The sequence below is a fragment of the Diadema setosum genome, chromosome 10, assembly GCF_964275005.1.
Source record: "Diadema setosum chromosome 10, eeDiaSeto1, whole genome shotgun sequence".
NCBI lineage: Eukaryota > Metazoa > Echinodermata > Echinoidea > Diadematoida > Diadematidae > Diadema > Diadema setosum.
Genome location: NC_092694.1, coordinates 1,422,263 through 1,426,728, shown reverse-complemented (window position 1 = coordinate 1,426,728; position 4,466 = coordinate 1,422,263). Strand labels below are relative to the sequence as shown.

The 4,466-nt window shown below is 36.5% G+C and overlaps 1 long non-coding RNA gene across 1 annotated transcript; it reads left to right on the top strand.

The window, feature by feature from the left end:
- Window positions 1-743: 743 nt before the first annotated feature.
- LOC140234331 (uncharacterized) lies at window positions 744-4,105 on the top strand. The gene is made up of 3 exons (XR_011901617.1): window positions 744-1,033; window positions 3,342-3,439; window positions 3,900-4,105. It is a non-coding gene; the product is annotated as an uncharacterized lncRNA (long non-coding RNA).
- The last annotated feature ends 361 nt before the right edge of the window (window positions 4,106-4,466 follow it).

The following is a 4,466-nucleotide window of genomic DNA, read 5'->3' as shown; positions in this document are numbered from 1 at the left end:
GAGCAAATCTAACTAAAAAGCACCTTATAGGGTTCGGGATGGATGTAGGGGTGCAAATCCGAACCCTAAAGGGAGCCAAGTCTTAAGGGTTCGAATTTGGAACCATTCCATAGTCTTTCCCGAAAGCTGACATGTGGGTGTTGAATGGTGTTTGCTTGAAATGCCACACTATTTTTGGATATTATCGTATATTTTTATTTGAAAATATAACTACACGATGTTAAAGAGTAACAGTGTCATCAGTAATACTGTACTAAAAAAAATTACTACTTGAATTAAACATTTGTTTTTTCTTCTCGCACCGGGATCAAGAATATCATTTCAATGACGTTATCATAGAGTACACGTATTATGCGTGCACGCGTGGACCGTTGAGCACTTGGTCAATGGCAAAGCTAAAATCGCATGCGCACGCCACGCCGTTGGTCGCGCGGTATACGTACGTACGTGCATACTACTGACGTTCCTCGTTTGAAATGGACAGACGACCGTGAGGTTGGGATGATGAATTAATCTTTTTGATGAGCCAAACGTTGTGAGTAGATAGTTGTACTATAATTCCGTTGAAAATATTTCACAGTAATCGATGATGATATGTGTGAATTCGTCGGCGTTTTCACGAACTGACGCTATTTCGATTTTGGTCAAAATTTTCAAAATCGAGATATTGGTACCAAATGAAAGTGCTTTCAAAACTCTACCAAATCCCAAAATTTTAGATCACAAAATTAATTATTCTTAATTTTATCAAAGAAAGAAAAAAACGACGGTACTCGAAATATCGAGAAATTGAGAAAAAGGAGTTTCACGAACCGACGCACGAAAGATACGCCGGTTCGTAAAACCCGAATTGCTACGGTGAAGAGCAATGCGGGTTTCACGAACCGTCGCAGTTGCATTACTTTGAGCTTTGTTCAACTTACTGGCCTAGAATTAGGTTTTGGCCCTAATCCAGATCTCAGAGTGAGAACCAAGCCTTCTGAAAGATGAATGACGGCCTAAGCCAGCCCACTGTCCACGAGTGAAGTGAATGGTAAGCTATAATCCTATTAAAATCATGCTCAAAATAACAGTTTCAGTTGCACTACCATAACTATTAATTGCGGTAGTGTGTAGTCCCATGTATTCAATCGCGTGATGCTTATGAAGCCTAGTCTGTAAACGCCATACAATTTCAAATTAGATCCCAAATCATATTATTTATTGTTTCTTTTCAACTTATGTCGTTAGACGTTACTTCTGAGACTACTGAGTACTATAGTCGTAACGTCTGTGTGCAAGACATGCAGATTGCAAGATTTCAAAGTCTCGAAGACACTAAAACTAGCCTCGACTTTTGAGTTAAAAATGAAATCATGAGATTGACAAAGTAGGCGTACTAAACTAAAAAAAAAAATAAATTAAAAGTCTAACAGTAAAACTCAAAGGAAGAGTAAAGAATAAAGTTAGACATGTTAGACTTTTACTTTCAAGTCTAACTATTAAGTCTAAGTTAAGACTTTACTTGTAATACCAGTTACTAAAACTAAGATCAGCTGCAGTCTAAGACCAAGTCAAATTAACACAGTTCAGAGCCATACCGGTAGTCTAGCTCTAGATCTACATCTAGACTAGTGGTAATAGTAGGTAGAGTCCACCCATTTTTCCCCCAATCTTTACTGGTCCATTCCTGAAAAAGTTACTGGTCAGTGTCCAACAGTGATTTTTCCTGGTCAGGGACCGTCGGACCAGTGCCAGTGTGCAGCGTTGGTGTAGATGTCATCTATGACAGTATGTGGTCTAGTGATACTACCTATACACTACGAGTACTCTACAGGATAGGTGGCTTTCCTGTACAGTGCAGTGTTAAAGTATACTTGTGAATTCAGCCCTAGTACCGTACTGTGTGTAGTGTATGTCTAACGTTAGTTCGAGTGGAGTACCTAAGCACAGCGGTGGGGCTTTTTTCCCCTAAAACTTGTGAATGTGGCCCAACCAAATGGCGTTTGTATATTTACGCTTGATTGATAGTGATACAGTGGCGCTGTCGATTTCCACAGCAGCCATACATAATCTTTTGTCCTTTCTTCTTTCCTTTTTTCCCCTTTGTTCTTTCACTCTTTTTATTCTTGGAATCGAAGGACTTCCTAAGAAATGTCCCTCTGATTTAACCAGGACTCTTGAGTCCTGGTAAACCTAACCTTACCGAGTAACCGTTAACGTTTGTTAGGCCTAACATAACAGTAACACTGACTTAGCCCTGTATTGACTTTGTCTTTGGCCGACTTACTGAGATGGCGAGTCTCACTCTTTAACGTTAGTCTAAACGTAGTCGCTAGATCTGTCAGTGTCAGTGTCACCGGTTATTGTATATGGTGCCATCTCTAACGTACTTTAACAAGTTGATGTTAGTTATCTATGTCAACTTACTGATTTAGTAATAGTGGTACTGTCATCCTGTTGGACATCGCCGAAATATCATCCGTGACGTGTTAATTTCGTGTCACAAAGACAAAAGTTGCCAAGATCTAATAGTATTAGATGTCTAGATTTAGATGTAGTCTAGATCTAAGTAATATGAAATCTGTGTAACTTAAAAGTGAAAGGTCTAGACTTCACTTAGTCTATAATTAGACCAGACATTCATGAGGCAAAGGCCTATTTAGTAGATCTATTCTTATTCTATTTTAATGTCAATTCCTGCTAACTCGCCACGTGTTATTCCTAAGGCCAAGGACTTCCGGGTTAGTGATTTTTTTTTGTTGATAAATACCAAACAGCAGACGTGTTTCATTTGCATTCTTGCAAAGACTTCATGAAAATATGTGCAGTATCAAAGAAATATGATGGACATGACAATGCCACTGTTTTATAGGTGAATGGTTAATACCTTTAAAAGCTGAATGATAATGTAGAGTCTAGGTCTAATTAAGATGATACAGTCTCTGATAAGAAACAGGTTTGATTGTCGTAGACTGTTTCCCAAATGCAGGTAGTAATATTCAGCTACTTCAATGCAATGCCTTGTTTACAAGTACATGTAGATTTATATTCATGTGAATGATAATTCAATTTCTACATGAGACTTACTAAGTGCTAGACATAAGATCTTGCATCATTAAAATGTGTAAATGACGAGACAATTTGAATATGGATCAAAGACGAACAGCAGTATACTTTGACATTCTTTGATCCTGCATAGGCCTACCATTTTGTTTTATGTTTAATATAAATAGAGCAAAATAATTTCAACTTCAGTTTTGTTGGCTGATTTTTTTTTTTCTTCTCAAAATTAAAGTTGTATCTTGTACCATGATGTTTGATTTTAATCAAAAGTTCTTAATTTCTTTCTTTTCTTTCAGATGACTGGTGCCATGTAGTAGCGAAGAACTGGACTGTCTCAGAAAAGAAAAGAAAAAGTACAGGGTCGTGTACATCATCAACGGATGTGAATACAATGGTAATGAGAGTCTAGGTCTAATCAAGATGTTAAAGTCTCTGATAATAAAGAAGTTTGATTGTCGTAGACCGTTTCCCAAATGCAGTTAGTAATATTCAGCTTTTTCAAAGCAATGCCTTATTTACAAGGACATGTAGATTTATTCATGTGAATGATAATTTAATTTCTACATGAGACTTACTAAGTGCTAGACATAAGATCTTGCATCATTAAAATATGTAAAAGGTGAGACCATTTGAATATGCATCAAAGACGAACAGCAGTATTTTTTGACATTCTTTGATCCTGTATACCATTTTGTTTTATGTTTAATATAAATAGAGCAAAATGATTTCAACTACAGCTTAGTTGGCTGATTTCTTTTTCTCAAAATGAAAGTTGTATCTTGTATCATGATGTTTGATTTTAATCGAAAGTTCTTAATTTCTGTCTTTTCTTTCACATGACTGATGCCATGCAGTAGCGAAGAGCTGGACTGTTTCAGAGAAGAAAAAAAGTACAGCATCGTGCTTATCATCAAGGAATGTGAATACAATGGCTTAGGAAAGAAGACAATCTACAGATAGGATAGAAGGGAGAACTTGGGATAAAGGGCGACAACATAAGGACGGTATATCTACATTAAAATGTGATTGTAAAGTGGAAACATGAAAGAAGATTCTAAGATTGAAGGTGAGAACATGCATTCCATTCTGTGATGTCGTAATTACAATTTTGCTACACTTTAATAACACTACTGAGAGACATTTATATCAAGGCAAGCTTCATGTGGATATGGAATGTTAGATTTTCTTTAAGTGTTCATTGGTATGTATTTCATGATAATAAATCTTGAAGGTTTTGTGTGGTAATCATAACCTTGTGATACATCTTGATAAATTTTAAGTGCACATTGGCAATATTCAGATGATGCTGTAATCAGATGAAGTTAGATGGTTGAATAATCATAGCATAGTTGTAATAGTTATCGACTGAGGATTAACATGCCCTTCACTGATTTATTTTTCGTAAACGGTGATAACTGCTA